Source organism: Castor canadensis, chromosome 7 (genome assembly GCF_047511655.1).
Source record: "Castor canadensis chromosome 7, mCasCan1.hap1v2, whole genome shotgun sequence".
NCBI classification, from domain to species: Eukaryota; Metazoa; Chordata; class Mammalia; order Rodentia; family Castoridae; genus Castor; species Castor canadensis.
In genome coordinates, this window is record NC_133392.1 from 99,998,653 (window position 1) to 100,017,053 (window position 18,401).

At 34.9% G+C, this 18,401-nt stretch overlaps 1 protein-coding gene across 2 annotated transcripts in view; it reads left to right on the top strand.

The window, feature by feature from the left end:
* The window catches only part of Slc44a5 (solute carrier family 44 member 5), a 384,704-nt gene that overhangs the window by 268,789 nt on the left and 97,514 nt on the right, over nucleotides 1-18,401 (top strand). The window lies entirely within an intron of this gene.

Below are 18,401 nucleotides of genomic sequence, written 5' to 3' on the forward strand. Positions count from 1 at the left end.
AGCCTTATCAACTCAAGTGAATGAGGTGAGGACAGTCCTCCATGCTATACATTTTAAAAGTGTGGACATGATAAAATTAATCTAAAACTTCCCAACACACATCATATCATCATTTTTATTTCAGCTACTTTTGAAAATCTGTCCAAGATGTCATTTTATTACATGACTTAGAAGGATATGCTCTAGACTTTTGAATTCAGATCCCTGTGAGTTTGTTTCAACTGGAAGTCTCCGTCCACTTATTTGTAATACAATCAGGAACCAGTTCCTTCATGCTGACAAAGATGTATCCCTGAGAATTATTAAATAAGATGCTTTCTAGCAGACATTATACAAATAAATAAAGCTTAGAATCAGTGGTGAAAATTGAAGGAAAATAAACTTATGCTCAACATTTACAGTAAAAAAAATTGACATATTTTTACCGCAATCCTACAAGTACTTTATTTCTTTATGCTTCCTTCTGAAAACACTCCAACGTAATGTGTATCATAATTTTATAGGTTGCCCTTAAGTAGGAGGACAGGTTTGTTCACTGCAATAAATGAAGATTTTGGTTTTCTATAGTTACAAATTTGCTATTGCAGCTTGTTCATTTTTTATTGTTTTCAGATTTGGGAACTAAAGTTACATATATAAACTATTTTTTACGGATGCATTATCCATAATTTGATTCTATCCCACTCAAAAAATGAAATGAAATTCTACCTCTTTCTTCCTGGAAGAGGTTGGACCTTCAATCCACTAAATCATCTTGCTCCTTAAACCCTAGCTCTAATGTTTGTACATTATACGAAAGCTGAATTAATGAATTTATTTAATACTTTTGGTGTCCCTAAACTAAGTTACTACAATGTTGATGTGGTGTTTACTGGCTTTATGGTCTATTTTGAGTTTTGTAGACCATGTCTACTTTCCTACACTTAAAAGCCATCTATTGTATTTCAATTGGAGTTAAAATGAACACACTTAAAACTAGAGAGTTGTTAAGTACTAAACTTTGGTGGTGATTATAACAGCAGTAGAACTTCCAACTATAGAAGAGTCAGTTAAGTGTTAAAGATAAGATTTGACATAGTAGAGAACTTTAGAAATGAGCCTTGAAAGATGGGTAAGATGAATATTTTGCAAGAAATGCACAAATTATCCCAAGTGAAGAAAAAAAGCAATGAAACTTTAATTCAGCATGTGGAACAATGTACAGAACTTAACTGGTCCTGTTCTTCCATCCATCATATTGGCTAATTGTCTTAATATTAAGTAGACATAGTGTCAGTATTTTAAGGAGGAACACAGTATCTTCTGTCAATATCCCTCATTAACTTTTGTTTCCTGAAGGTGCCAAAATGTAAGAAGTCCTTTGAACACAATCTTATGATCTGAGAGTTACATGTTAATTTCTTTAAAAATGAGAAGTCAGGGCTTTTACAGGCCAATGCTTGTAATCTCAGCTCCCAGGAGTCAGAGGTAAGAAGATATACAGTTCCAGGCAATTGTGGGCTATATAGTGAGATCTTGCTTCAGAAAAACTGAGAGGAGAGAGAGACAGAGATAGAGAGGAGAGAGAGAAGAGAGAAGAGAGAATGTGAGTATGATGTGTGACACATGTTGAATGGTTTTACACTTCTGGGAATGTTCAGGATAAAATATGCTATTTACTTGATGGAACAGCCATAGACAGTGCTGTGTTTTAATGAATCTGTTCATTTATCTAATTAGATAATGCATGAGGGCCAATGATTCAAACAGTACAGAAAAGGCATAAAGTCACTAATTCCTCAGAATACCACCTTAGAGACAGCAAGTTTATTCATGCCTTCCATATCCTCTCAAATAAATGTATGCATTTTCAAGTATGTATTCGAATTTGTGTGTATATATAAAATGTATATTTCTCTTTATATAAAAATAGCATGCTATAATTGTGTCTTGTATTTTTTAACCTAACACTGTATCTGGTAAATCAATTTATCAGGACACAAAATAGTCATAGGAGTTTGAAAAAAGGTCTTAAAAATATGTTGAGTTCTTAAAATTTATTGTTACCCATAAAATTTGAAGAAATAGTGATCTTGACTCTCATTTCTAACTGCTATTCACATATAAAGGTCAAGTCCACATATACCATTAACTCTTATCCTCATTGACTTACTACTAGAGTCAGTTGCTCTCTTGTACATGTTCTATAAATACTTTATTCATAATACATTATACATACTCCATTTAAAATCCTGATCATATTAAGTATTTTTGCCTGCATATTTATTTACTTTTAACCATGAACAGATGGGAGTTCCTTGAAGCTTTTATTTATCTCTGAATTTTCATCTCCTATTACAGGGTCTGGTATATAGTAGATACTCAGTAAATATTTGTTAATTTTAAAAAGTTGAGAGAATTTTAACCTTCACTGTTCATAAGGTCCATATTTTCTTTTCTTGTGGTTGTTATTCTTAGTTATTTGACCTGAAATACTTATTTTCTCAATGATAATATTTTTATACTGTGGAAAGAAAAGAATTTTGCATAAAAAATAAGTCATCTGGAAATATTTAGACCACACACCTTTTATAAAATTTTATAAGAAAAATAGATGAGCCTGTCTATTTTGTGTCACAAATTGCTAAGGGAAGGCTGGGAAAGCCAATCAATATAACTCTGCAACTTCCAGACTAGAGCAATTGCCCATGCATGTGTTTGCATGTATACATCTTCACCCTACATCATGGTGTACACGTGTATTTGTGTAAAGCTCACAAAGATGTTTCATGTCATTACTTTGAAATTTTCTGTTTGGCTTACTCAAGCAAAGATTGCTTTAATAGCATTGTGGATTTTGTTGACTTCAGTGCTGTACTTTCATTTATCTATGCCCTGCTTATTTATATTATTCTCCTTTGCCTGAAATATTTAACAGAAGTTTTGATATAAATGCAAAATATAGGAAGAGTTACTATTTGTTCCTGTTATGGGGCTCATGGTTATGGTTTAACCATCTTTCCTTATAGCATGAGCATTTTTCTTCACTTTGCTTTCAAGATCATTTAAAACTCATCCTTAAACTGGCTCATTATGTCTTTCGGAAAGACAGTTCTCATGTAACAACTAATCGAGAAATTCAAAGTGTTTGAAGTATGTTGGGAAAAACAGATGTTTGCTATTTAAAGTACTGCAGATGATTGTTATTTCTTTTTCTAGTCAAAAGACGTTCCTACCCACTAAATAAATGTATTGTCTGTAAGTGTGCATTCTTTGATGTCCCTGTGGTGGAGAATCTTCACTGCTAGGGTTAGAGATGAAAATGTTGTGCTTAACTATTCATTTTGCACAGTAGGGAGGATGGGGTTAGAAAAACTTCAGTAAATTTCACTCTTCTTAACCTAACATGAAAAATAGAAATGGAAATGGTGCTGTTCATTCCTCTGAATAGTAGCATGCTGAATGACTTGAATTCCCATTTTGGTTTTACTCAAAATAAGTTTAGTTGCACTTAGAAAGACTAAATTTTACAGATAAATACAAATGTTAATACATTGGGCACCTGAACCAGGTAACCAGCTCTAAAGAAAGAGTAGGAGGACCTTTCATTAAAGTCAAACCTTTAGTTTCTCATTACACACATTTAGAATTTTAAAGCATTAGTATCATTTAACACTTTCATTGAAACAGATTTGTAATAATTATCCACTTACTTGACAAAGAACCTTAGAGTTTATTTAGTTCAGCCTCCTATTTTGGGGTGGAGAGCCTGGTGAGGTCTGGAGAGGAAAAAGACTTGGTCAAGTTTACCTGGTACTCTGTGGGCAAAGTCAGGGTTTGAATCCAGATTTCTAGGATATGAACCTAGAATTCTTTCTTCTGTATTTCTCTGAAACCATTTTCCAGTAAATCTAACACTTTTAATTTCAGGGCATTTGTTTTTGCTTTTGGTGAGTAGGAAAACAAGCTAAGGGTAAGAGGAAATCCATATTTATGCACTGAACGGATAAAGAAGAAAAAGGTAATTGAGACTGATTCTAAATTAAGATTTGTCTCAAAAATACTCCAAATTTCCAATTTAACATTTCTGAGTAATTCTAGAATGTCTGTCAAATTTCTGAGTGTTCTCTTAATTATTCAGAAGAATTAAGTAATGTTGGTGGAATACACGAGGATGTAACAATCACAGTGCTAACATGGGATCTTTATAGGGTTTACCTGAGGAAATGGGATTTAACGAGAGAGACTGTAAGCAGTGCAGATTTATTTTCTTAGTCCTGGCTGTATAAAATATTAGATGATATTGTAAACATCCCTTTTAAAGATTAATTTTAAAAGCAAAAGAACAAAAAGTTATATTATTAACATCACAAATAAGTTTGGATTAAATTTCCTGTGGAAGCATCATCAGTGGATTAAGAAAAAATTGTATTTCCGCCAACTTAGAAGTGAAGGTGATGTAGTCTGGGCAAATGGTCTATGTGACTAAGAATTCCAGTAATAACAAAGACATGGGGTTAAGGATGAATTAAGTACTTCTTTGGTGATTTGGGGAGAATGGTGGTAATGGGGTTTGAACTCAGTGCCACAGCTTTCTAGCAAGACATCTTATCATTTGAACATTGCTCAAGCCCTTTTTTGCTTTAGTTATTTTTTAGATAGGGTCTTACATTTTTCCCAGGGGTCAGCCTTGAACCATGATCTTCATGCCTATGCCTCCCATAGAGCTGGGATTACATGTGGGCTAGTTTGTTGAGATAAGGTCTCACTAACCTTTAGTTGGGTTCCCTGGAACTATGATCCTTCTAATATCCATTTTTCTGAGTAGCCGAGATTACAGTGGTAGGCCAGCAATGTCCAGCCCTTTTAGTGAAATTTAAAGGGGAAAATTCATTATGACAAACAGGCAAATCTAAGGGAAACAGGTAACTCTAAGGTAACAGGAGAGGAAGGGTAAAAGAAGGAGGTTATGAAAGTAAATATGGTTGATGTATTTTCTATGAAAAGTGAATATAGAATTTGTAAAACTGTTGAAATCATCATAGGAAGGGGACTAAGGTAGAAAGGAGAAAAATAGAGGGGATGAACCAAATTAGGTTACAATACATATATACATGGTAATGTCAACAATGAAACTTGCTGTATAGCTATTTTATACAAACAAAAATGTCTTTTTTCAAAAATGGGGAATAGAAAAATAAAACAGGTCCTGTCTGGGAGTTGGTACAATTGGGAGGCAGGAGGGTATAAGGAAAGGGTGTAGGAGGGTTAATGTTGTGGAAATACTATGTAGTCCTGTATGAAAATTGAAAGATGAGACATGTTGAAACTATGCCAAGAATGGGGGGGAAGATAAAGGAGAATGACAGAGGTGGTGAATTCAACTTTGATATATCGTAAGAACTTTGGTAAATGGTACAATGTACCCCTAGTGCAACCATAATAAAAATAAAGAAAATAAAACCAACTTAGCTAGAAAGAAAGGAAAATTCACTAAGTTGTTATTTACATAATGCTTGATTTTAATGTGCACGTATAAATAGCTTATAAAGTGGATCATTGAATATTTTTTATCCACTTCATTATATTTTAATTGAGCTCTGCTATGGACTGAGTGTGTCTTCCAAAATTCCTATGCTGAAGCCCTAATTCCCACTGTGATGGAGATTTAAAGACAGGGCCTTTAGGAATTGATTAGGTCATGAGGGTAGAGACTCAAGGATGGGATTAGTGTCCTTATAAGAAGAGACACAAGAGAGATAAGCAAGAAAGCATCCATCTAAAAAGTACAAAGAGGAACTGAACTACCTGGAATCTTGATCTTCAACTTCCCAACCTCCAGAACTGTGGGAAATAAGTATCTGTTGTTTATGCCACTCAGTCTATGGTATTTGTTATAACAGCCTCAAGATAAGATAAGTAGGTACAGAGAAGTGGACAGTTGCCATAACAAATATCTAAAAACATAGAAGGGGCTATGGAACTGCCAATAAATATAGGAAATAACCTTTATCCATTAAAATTGAGAGACCTGTAATTATGTAGATTTCTGAGAAACATAATTTTCCTACTATCATAAAGACATAAATGTCTTAAGATTATGATGCTAAATTCAAATTTGTATTTATATTTATAATAAATATTCATATTTTCAAGTTTTTGTCTTACTGTAGCAATACAACAGTGATCAATAAGCATACTTGCTTAGAATCCTCACATGATTTTCTGAAACAAGGTCATGTATCACTAGCTTATTTGTGCTTTTCCAACCTTTTACCAGAAGGCTCTTAAGGGATTTGTGAGTTAAATCTTTCAGTGCATTTGAAAGCTTGCTTGGTAATTGGACAGAAAGAGACCCATAAGTACAAGGTCGCCTAATCAAAATTATTATTTAGGTCACATTCCTCTTTAATGCTAAGTAGTTAGGAAGACACACATATAATTAAATGATCCTTAGTATTTCATGAATATCTGTCATTGAAAATATTGCTCCCATTAGGGAAAGGTTGCAACTATTAATATTCAGCCCTTTGGACTATAACTTAAATATGAATTTATATTCTTAAACACAGAGAATGATGTGACCTTCAATTTACAAGGGAAAATATGTACATATCTTTGGTTTATTCTCTGGCTTGGTCTTTCGGAACACAATACATGTATATTTCTTTCCATACAAATTAATGAAATGTTATGTTTTGTCTCTAAAGACCTATGACATAATTCTGATACTTGCTATGGGACAAATTAATTATAAAATCATCATTTAAAAATATCTTTCACTTTTAGATTTTGTGCAAAAAATTCCCTTGTCTTTTATTGTTCAATTTTTCCTTCTAAGTTTTTTGATTGCTCTGTGGTTTTTTTCTCTAGTCAGATATAGTTTCTTTTTGAGGCTGCTGATTGGTTGGCAGCATTTACTAAATATAAATTTTTATCTAAACTGTTTCACTTGAGACTTAGCACGCATTCTTGACTTTGCAGAATGTTTGAATTATATATAATGAACCCATTTTTTTGCTTATAAGTAATTATCTGTTATTTTCTACACTAGAAAAAGAGCAGAGTTAAAATGGTACTGGGGAGAGGATTTGGGAAGTGATGATTTGGGTGCAAAGCTAAGCATCTAACAAACTTACTAGGAAGGTGAAATGAGAAAATTTAGCATTTTTTTAACTTATCGTCTACTTCCTTTTTCTTCTTTCCTTTCTAGGGTACATTTTTGTTTTGCCTGTTTTGTTTTGGAAGTCCCCCACTGAAGTTTTCATGATATATAATCATTCTATACTCCATTCCTTGTGATCCATACTGAGACAGTTCAACCTGTAGCCCTTCTTTGTAGTTAAATACACACTCCTTTGTCAGTTCTCACTAGAAGAGTGATCTCAGGGAGGCAGGAATGCAGTTGTAGGCTTGCTTCTTTTTTGACATTTACAGAATATAGTTCTGGAGAACAATGGGCAGATTTTGGGTCTGGAAACTCAGATCCATTTTCTTTACTGTTTTGAGGAGAATTTATAATAATTTAAATAGATTTATAATAAAATGTTTTAATGAAGAATTTTCCACCTTTTAGTAAGTGGAGTAAGTGTTGTTGAGGTCCATGATGCAAAAAAAAAAAAAAAAAAAATCAAACTGAAAAAGCTTTGCAACAAAATCTAAGAAATGTATCAGCTGGGATTATGTTTATAAAATATCAACCATCTGAGTTGATGCGACATCTAGGACAAATGTCATTTCATGTCTGCTGTTTTTATATTCAGAGAGAATGTATTTGCTCAAGGATTGGAGGTGGGGAGGGAAAGGAATGATTGTATTTCTCTTTTGTATAAATATGAGTGTATCTCAAAGCACATAGAAGTCTCTACAGAATCATATGGAGCTAAATAAAAATTGACAAAATGCAGTTTACCAGTCTAAATGTCAGCTTGGCTAGATTTTTTTGTGGGGTCTTTCTTATTTGATAGTTTTGATGCACTTTTAGCAATGAAGTACACACCTCAGAATATTTACAGATTTGCAGATCTAGAAAGGCCTTGAAAATATGGGATAGGGTGGTATATATTGGCAGTGGGTACTGAGGGTGAGATTTGAACTGGACATTTATAATGAGAAATGCTAGGCTAATTTTAAATATTGGTTCTGAAGAAAACAAAGCAAAGATTTGCCCTTCATTTTATTCCAGAGCTCCTATCTCCACACATGACAGTTGCTAAGAATACCAAGCGGACCATGCAACAAGGGAGACACAAATACTGGTGCATGGCCAAGAATTCTGGACCAAAACTGAAACTTAGAGTAGAATATCCAAGAGCAAGCCAAGGGTAATGCCCCTATGTTGAAAGCCAGAGAACAGTCTGGGGTAACCTGGCATTAGTGTCAATCTTTTGCATCTCCTGGGGTTTTACATATCCTGAGATTCAAAGACTTGGAACCTTAAGTTACTATATGAAACCCCTGTGTACATGTCCTAGAACTCCATTTTTGTCTGACTTACTGATCTCTACTTTTGGATAAAATAAAACAGAGTATCTTACCTAAAATTAATATATATTTATATATGTGTATATATATGTGTTTATATATGTGTATATATATAAATATATATTTCCCCAAATAAAGTGTTTTAACATTTATAGTTTGTACAGCAGATTTAAATGACCACTACAATATTTTTGAAAGAGGTTTTACTCTATGAAAAAGGGATGACTTACCTAAACAGGAACAGATTTTGTTCTGGCATGACTCTATGAAAAATGCTATTCCCTGGTATTATGAACTGAATGTTGTGTCTCCCGAAATTCATATGTTCAAGTATTAACCCTAAATGTGATGATGTTTGGGAATTTGAGGCTTTGGGGAATAATTAGGTTTAGAGAAGATTATGAGAGAAGCGTCCTCATGATGGGATTAATACCTTACAAGAAATCAGAGACCATGGCCTCTTCCTACCATGTGAGGACAGGGAAAGAAGACAGTCAGGTGTAAATATCCGTCTTCCCAGCCTCCAGAACTGTGAGAAAAGAATTTTGTTGTTTTTAACCCACACAGCTTATGATATTTTGATACATAGCCTGCTCATTCTGCCCACAAAGATAGTATTTAAATATGAGCACATCCACCTTGCTTAAGACTCTCTCCTTAATTGTAGATAAAAAAAGTTTTATAAAATCACAAAACCAAGAACTGAGAATACATAACTGAATCCACCTAAGGAATTTGCTATATTTGGTTTTTGAATTAATTTTATGCGTTTTAGCAAATAGTAATACGAATGTATCAAAACACCATGATTCACAGTGCCTTTTCACTAATGTGTAGAGAAAGTGGTTGGGATAGGGTCTCTTTCCTAGTTCTGATTTAAGTCCCTCCCAAGTCCAAGACCTGCTGTGGCCCTAATCGTGGGTGGTCTGCTTTGCTCATGTACATCATGGCTGCAACCTGGATAAGACCAGGCTAAGGAGACATCTTTTTTATTAGAGATGATTGAATTGGGGCATGTATAGATTCTTGGTCTAAAACCATATGTTTAAAATATGTCATATTCAAGATTCTACCTTGTAAACTATATCATTGTAGTTATATGTGAAGCTTAGTCTTTAAAGTATGACTTTCATTAAAAAAATACAGGTTTCATCTTGTTGAGAGACTTTTCTTAATCACTAATCTCACAAATTTGTACAATGCTGGAAATGAAACTTCTTTTAATAGAGGCTCTGCAAAAAAAAAAAAAGTCTTAAAGGCCTCCTATACATTTTGCAATACCTGTGAATGTCTTCCGTGCATTTTTGGAGTGGGAGAATAGAGAAGACAGTTCATTGAAACTCATGATGTTTTGTATACTGGAAACAATTCTGGTTTGAATGTTGCTAGAAATGATCTCAAGATTGAGGTTTGCTTATGAATTATTTACCTTTTGGGTGTTCTCTATGTCTGCTTGCTGCCTCTTGAAGTTTTGCTAGTTGAATCATATGCATCAACTTTTATCTGGGTTACATATGCATAACAGGGTTCACTGCGCCATGTGTTAATGTATAATCATTTCTTTCATAGCCACATTGAATTCATCTGGTAAAAGCAAATCCATCATTCAGTAAGAGACAAAAGGAGAAAGGTGATGTAGAAGAGTAAAGAGGTGTTTTGTAATGTAAATCAGAACATTCACGCCCTCCCACCTTGAACCAAAAAATTTACCAGCTCCTTTGTATAACAAGTTCCGAGGAGGTCTAACCACTTACTCATTCATTTTTCCAACAAATATGTATTGACTGCTAACTAGTTATAGAACCAGAAGTAAAAATATAGAGATGATTAAGTCTCAGGTTCTAAACTCAAGTTTTCCATATTTTAGTGATAGAGATATGTTAGTACAAATAATAAGAGGCTGTGCTGAGGCAGAGGTAAGCGATCCCAGAAGAGGGAATTGGTCTTTGCCCTAGTTGGACAAGTAATTGTTTCACAGAGAAGGTAACATTTAAGCTGAATTTTGATGTGTTGATAGATATGAAAGGTGAAAGAGCACTCAAGACAGAGAGAAAAACATTATTAGTTAAGTCACACAATTGCCATTTTTTTTGCAGATAAAAACTTTTAAATATCAGCAATCTTATCTGGTTCAGCAAAGTAAAAAAGCTACCAAGATTTGAAAGTGCATAGGTTATGTGTGAGGTAGCCAATAGAAAATAATTTTGAATAGCTTAGCAAAGGCTAGACTAAGAAGTTTGGGTTTAATTTTGTTAGCAATTGCAAGTCTTAAAAGCTTTTGACCAATGAGCTTATATGTCAAGTTCTGTATTTGATAAAATGTGAATGATGGGTCAGAGAGAGCAAAAGCTGTTTGGAGGCTGTGGTGTCAGTCCGGATAAGAGATAATAAGGTTTCAGAATTTGACAGTGGCAGTGAGATTGGGAAGAAGAAACATTTTATAATGGAGAATCAGCAAGACTTGTCATTCAACTAATGTGGAGGACAAAAAAAGAGTTGAGGATGGCAGCATTTTTAGCTTGGGGAAAAGACTGGAGTGCTGAATAGAAATAGACAAGGAGAAGAGGAAATTTGGGGGAACTTGTAGGAACAAGAGACAGTAAACTCAATTTTAGACATTTGAATTTATAAATAAGGAGCTGGTTTTCTCAAGAGAGAGGCTAAAGCTGATCATGACTGATGCCTTGAAAACCATAGTATAGATGAGCTCACCTTTGATTAGCAGATAGCATTGGAATTTAAGATGGATCATGAGAGAGCCCTAAGATTAATCCATTCTTAAGACAAAGGCAGAGAAAGAACGGCTCATGAAGAAGATTGAGTGGGAGCCAAAGAGATAAAAAGAGGTGTAGATGTGAGAGTTTTTCTGGAACACAAGACAGGAGATATTTATAAGACTGCTCAATAACTTTGGTTTCTAAGAAAATTCATATTTGGAGGTACATGAATGGTATATCAGATACTGTAGTGGTCTGCATAGTGAAATGAGAACAAATATTAAATATTATTGAAACATTTCATACTTTATACACTAGGAAAAGGTAGACTTGGTACAAACTTTTTTGGACCCTAATACTTATTTCTTGTTTTTGCACATGGATGGATGCATGCATATGTGTGTGTAATAGTGTTAATAATTTACGATGTAATCCATATCAAAGTCCCAGTTTTCTGCTTCTTTTTTGCTTTTCTAAACATGCATACATGGACATATACTCTAACTAACCTTTTTCTATCAGGAAGCCTACATGCTTTGCAGAGGTTGCATAATCAATCTCTCCCCAGTCTAACTCTGTGTCATGGACAGAAATAATAACTGTGTTGAGAACTAAGGTAAAGTGGTTTTCGAGGTATTAACAGTTGATAGAACCAAGATTCCCAGACCATGATTTTTAAGGTAAATCTTTCCCTAAAGGAGAAAACCCACATGAAGAAGAAACTGTATTCTGAATGTCTGTTTATTTGCAGCAAGATGGCATAGAGGAGAATGACTAAAAGTTGCAGTACAACCACTTAAAATTAAGACTTTGTTATTTTGGGAGTACTCTTAGTAAATGCAAACTAAAACAAAGCAATTCCATTCGTTATCCAAATTAAAATCAAATATGATAGACCCATATTCTGAAAAGTACCATTAAGCTCAGCAGAAGTGAAGATCAAGACTAAAGGATAATTTGGATTTATTTCATGTTGATTTTTGTGAGAAGAGAACCTTAGGAATCCCAGTGACTATTCCAAATACTTGTGTTAGTTAAGGTCAATTCAAGTCCTATATGGCCTGGCATATTTCACTATGACCACTTTAAGTCTTCTAGCAGTATGTCAACTATCATTATTGCTGCTACTGCAACCCAGTTGCTTAAAATCTAAAGATGGGATACTTAACTGGGCATGATGGTACAATCCTATAATCCCAGGTACACAGGAGACATAGGTAGGAAGATTATGGTTTGCAGTTGGCCCCAAACAAAAGTGAAACTCTATCTGAAAAAAAATTTTTTTTAAAGATGTGCTTCCTCTCTGCACACTTGGACACATGTATCCAAGTCTTCAAGTTTTAATAATAAAGCACTATTAAACTCATATTTCTCAAAATATGAACGATGAGGCTGGAGTGTTTCCTACTATCCTTATTAAGAAGTGTGAGGTTGGAAGTTGCTCTAAATGTGACACTTTGGGGACCAGGCCGACTAGATATGAAATTAGTGGGTTCCACAAGAGTAGCAATTTGAGAAACAGAGATGTACAATCTGTTGAGTGGCTGACAGTTGTCACAGTAGAAAGGAATACACTGTAAATATTTTGAGGAGGGCACAATTAGACACAAAGACAAGATGTCCTTGAACTTTGCTTTAGTGTACAAGCTCTACGATTTGACTCTCAGAATCACTGAAACTATAAAGTAGAAATAAGGAGATGAAATAAACTTAAGGGAAAAGAATAGAATGCTACTTTTATAAGTGGATATGTATCTGCTTTTTTATTTTCTCCAAACCCAAACAGATTTCAGTAACTTCTACTTATTTTCCTTTTCTTATACTACAAATACTTTTCTGTATTTTTTATTGTCTCTCTGGTTTCTTCCCTCTGTCTTACCTTTTTGCTTCTCAACCTTTATGCTTTGAATTTTCATCAGGAGCCCTATATCTTCCTGTCTCCCCTCCCCTTTCTTCAAGTCCCTTTTCAGCCTGTTTCTTTCTTATTTTGTCTTGCCTTCAGTTGTCACTTTTCTCTTTCCCTCCCTGTCCTTTACTCTGCCTTTGCCCACTTACGTGCAGTTGACAAGTGTGAGAAACAGCACAATTCAGTAACTTGTCACATGTATTGTTCATAATAGGCAGTCTACATCCAGCAGCATCCAAGGCCAGCTCTTGTCTGATGTGGATCTTGGGGGCTAAAGCCACCTCGTGTCCATTACAGAAAAGACTGATGCCAGCTAACTGCATTCACAGCAGAAGACTGAAAAATATGATCTTTGATCTCCAAAAGCTTAGAAAAAACACAATTTTATCTAGTAGATGTAATAAAAAAAAAGTGAAGCAGAGTGCTTTCAAAACAAAGGGGGGATAAATACAAGATTTGGTGCTCAAATGTATCCCTTTTCCCCTTCATGTGAAAAGCCATTAGAGAGAAACCTATTCACATCCATTTCAGTCACAAGACATCTTTGTAGAGCTGTAAACTCTCCCTGTGTAATGACATTTATCTTTACACTATTTTGGCAGTCCAGGGAAACAGGTCTGTGTGGGAGGCTGGTGAGGCTGATGAAGTAGAACTGGCTTTGGTTGCTTTCTTGCCTTGTCTCCTCATGTTTATATGAATGCAGGCCTCCTTCCCAATGTTCTCACCTGCCTGCACTCACACGCTTCATCCCTCTTCTTCGTGCATCTTGGTGCCAGATAAAAAATACAACTGTTGTAGTATTACTCGCCTTTTCAGTAGAAAATGAACTGAAATTGCAGTTCAAAGAGTGACTAAATTTGTAAAATGGTGTTTAGTAATAGGTCTCATCTAGACTTCACAGCATTGTCATGATAGCCAAATAAAATCATGCATGTCAAAGTGAGATGTGAACTCTTAGGTCCTTTAACATCTGAAATATTGTCACTGTGATTTCCAGATAGACAAGTTCACACTCCTTTCCACCAAGGAGTATTCCGTCCTTCCATTGTCCTGGCTTTTCTTATTCTGCTCATTCCCTTCCTCCCAATGTTTTGTTCACATCGGCAGTCTGTCACCCAGTAGGCACCCTGGCTTTACCACCCTCAGGATCTTTGCATTTGCTGTTTCTTCTGCAGGAAGCGCAGCCTCCACCATCTGTTCAGATAGCTCTTTCTGCCTCTGTAGGCAGGCCATCCTTAATATTCTCTTTCATAGTATCATATTTGTTTTCTTCCTGTCTTTTATCACACAGTCTGTCATCATTTTATTTACTGATCATTACTTATTTATTGCCTGTTCCTATACTAAACTGTGGACTCCATGATTGCATCTTGCCTGTCTGGCTCACTGAGGTATTCATATCATCTCTCACAGTACCTGGCCCACTGTAGCTACCCAATTCCTATTAGGTGAATAGAATACATTGATTTTGTGGTATGTTTCACAATGCTAATCTGTACTATCATTTCTACTTGACAATAATTCTAGCCAACCAGGTCTCTTTTTCATCTCCATCATTCATGCTCAAGTTTTCATCTTTGCTCTCATACTTCCTTTTGCCAAGAATGGACCTCTCTTCTCCACTTTAAAATCTTTTCCATAATTCAAGTCTTTAACCCTGCTACTAAAGTGTATCACATACTCTAACCTACACTCATCTTTTTCTGCTCTAATCATCTCCATCCTTCTTGCCTGTAGTACTTATTTTTGTCTCTGTATTTGCTTTGTCTCTTGTTATTCAAACCATGAAGTTCTAGTCGTTAAGATCTAGGATTTTACTGTTTTTTCACTTTGTATCTCCTTTCCTCTCACAGTCTAGGTTTACTGTTTTGTACACATACAGATATGTGTGCACACACATGCACACAAAAAAAATCTCACCAGAGTCTCAAACGATGGATATTTTCCAAGTGACCATTGAAAAACCTTGCTAGGGATTTATAAGGCTTTAAAGAGTAAGTGCTTACACCTGGGGGAGCCTTGGAAAATATAAGCCTTGGAAAATATTTTGAGCTCCATAAACATAGCTCAAAATGGTAAGAGAGAGAATAGTAATAGGACCAGACATCCCATAAGTATGTTGAATTGTAGTGCTTTGTTGAAAGAGAAATGGGACCATTCTTGGACAAAATAAAGTATAAAATTGCTTAATGACTCCCAGACTTACTATTAAGAGGCTATTCTGAGTATCTTATGTTGAAATGAAAGAGACTTACTAGTATAGTTTGTGGTACATTTTATGTCTAATGATTTAAAAACATGAATATTTGTATCTCAATATGCAGCTTATGACAACTGCAATTACATCTACTTACTATGGGTTTATTTGAATTTCAAATTCCATTCTCTGGAACATCAATATCGAGAATTACATAAACAATTGAATAAGAAATATAAAATTATTCAGAGATAAAATCCAACAACACTCTATTTTGCTGTTATGGATATCAGCTCTAGAATGTGCTTTGCTAGGAAATGAATCTCAGTTGAACTTACTTGAATTCTGTGAGAATATACAATATTCAGTTTCCCTATATTAATCTTATAAAATACATTTAGTATTTAGTAATAGAAAAAAATCATACATTCTTTGCATACTCCATTAGAGTTGACTGGGAATTATTAGAATAAGACAATCTTGTTATTTTTTATGAATTGTTTAAAAGAAATCTCACTATTAGTATTGATATACTCAGTAATTTGTCTCACTACTCTACATTCATTCCAAGCTGTTTTGTCTCTTGCCTGCTCTGTTCTAGAACCTGAAAAGTCAAGCACTCAATTTTTCGAACCACCTTCCAATTAGGGATTACCATGAGAGACAGCTCTCGCTGATGAGCTAAAGGAACAGTCTTCTAGGAGGGATGTTCTTTTATAAATAAAAAGGCAAAGCCTTATTGAAAAAAATCCAAGTGTCCTAAGTGCAGCAGTCAAGTTGTGACATAGGGTATGAACATGAAAAAAGTGACGATAAGCCAAGGATGAAGAAAGCAGAGAGCTGATATAACTCAAGTCCTCTGATTGGCATCTCTGAGTGATGCGCCACACCCACTCAGGGCTGGCCACTGCAGGGCTTCTTCATAGGAACAAATAAATTCCTTGGAATTTAAACCATTATTTCTAGTTTTGAATGCTTTTTTAAAAATCTGCAGCCAAATATTCTTAATGTATATATCATTTTAAAATATTTAGTTTTTTTTAAACCCTTACAAAGTTTGTCTTTCTCTTCTTTTCTCTCTCTCTCTGTGTTAGTAACAATGACCCTATTATTACTAGAAATGATGTGTTATGGTATAACCAGTAGATAAAACAGATTGAAATGAATTTGGGTGCTACTTCAGACTCTAAATAAAATGATTAGAATCTCCCTTACAGGTCAAGCATGATGGTTTATACCTCAGGAGGCAGATCAGGAGGATCAGGGTTCAAGGCTAGCCCATGCAAAAAAGTTAGTGAGATCTCCATCTCAACAAAGTAGCCAACAAACTGAGTGTGGTGGAGCACATCTATAATCCCAGAAACATGGGAGACATAGGTAGCTGAAGCAGACCGAAGCAAAAACTTGAGACTTTATCTGAAAAAACCCCAGTACCACCAAAAAGAAAAAAAAAATCTCCCATTAAAAGGGTTGGAATTTCCCATTTTGTGGAACAATTTAAGAACAAAGGGATACAACATTTTTATACATTTTGAAGATGCCTAGAGAATGTTCTCCTCTTGTGTTCTGGGAACACTTTTGTTCATTCATTCAGTAGGTGTGTGTGTGTTTCTTTGCCATGGACAAGCCACCAAGGCTCACTGTTCCCTACTATACTGTCTCAGAAATCTGTTAGTTTTCTTCCTCAAATCAGTAGAAGCCTCCCATCCAAATGAAGTCTTACCAGCAGAGTCCTGGTCTAGTGCTTGATCTTACTTGTGCAACTGTCATGTTTCATTTGTTGTAAAACTGAAAACTGAGATCACTGCCTAAAGAAACTAGTAAAAAGTGTTTATGACACGAAACTTCTTTCCTACCTGTGTGATTTAAGTCACAAATGGCTAAAGTTCAATTTTTCAATCAAGATGGGTAGGTAGATCTATAATCCCTATATGGGATTTTACTTGGGATATATCACTAATGATTTTATATCTATATATTTTATAGCTTAATTTCTCTGGAATTGAGAAGTTCATTTCTCTCCCCCACTGAATTCAATTTAATGCTCAGTAGTTAGCATCAGTTTTGAAGTTATTTCTAGGGACAAATCAATATACACACAACTTTCTGTTTTAATCATTACTTTGGATTAAGTGATATCTGTCATTGGTATAGAATTTGAAAGTTACAAGAAGATATACTATAAAAGTGAGCCTCTGTCACCACTTCTTCAGCCACACAGTCCCCTTCCTGAGACAACTACTAATTCTAGTTCCTTGTGTAAGTGTATTCAAAATTACTTAAAATTTATTCCTTCATTTAGTGAACACTTAGATAACTATAAGTATAAAAGTGTTTTGCAAGTGAGGTGAATTTAATACTAAATTAACGTTCAAAACTAAATTTTTATCTCCCATTCTGAATGCTCTATGGTGATTATAGGAACACGCTGTTACAGCTCGGCATGAAGATCAGGAAAATTCAGAGCAAAGTTCTGAGGCAGCACTGGATAAATATGACGTTAAGGAAAATAACAGGTGCTTTTATTTTTTAGCTTCACTAAATACACAAAAGGAAGTGACCTACAAAGGAAAAGCATGATGTCACATCATAAAAATTATTGCTGATTTAAAGGTCAAGTATTTTCGTTTTCAGTTCTCGTCTTTCATTTCTTGCTTCAAACAAGGACAGGTGTTTGTATTTTGTAAACATAGTGAGGTAATTGTGTTCATCGTCAGTAGAGGAAGGGTACAGTCGATAAGATATTATGACATTTATGGATACATATTTTCTATTCAGTTCCCACTTATGAATGTCTAAACAACAAAGAGTCATCAGTAAACAGTCCCTTACCCTCTCACAGACTTACGTGCTTTGAATTTTAGTCAATGATTAAGAAAAAAGTCAAAGAGCAGATTGATTTTTTTTGGCACTTCTTGGGTTTGAACTCAGGGCTTTGTGCCTGCCTACACTCTACACTTGAGCCATGCTCCCAGCCCTTTTCTCTGGTTACTTTGGAGATGAGTCTAGATTTTTGCCCAGGCCAGCCTAGACCATGATCCTCCCATTTTACACTTCCTGCAGTTGCTGGGATGACAGTCATGCACCAACACACCCAGCTTTTTTCCATTGTGATGGG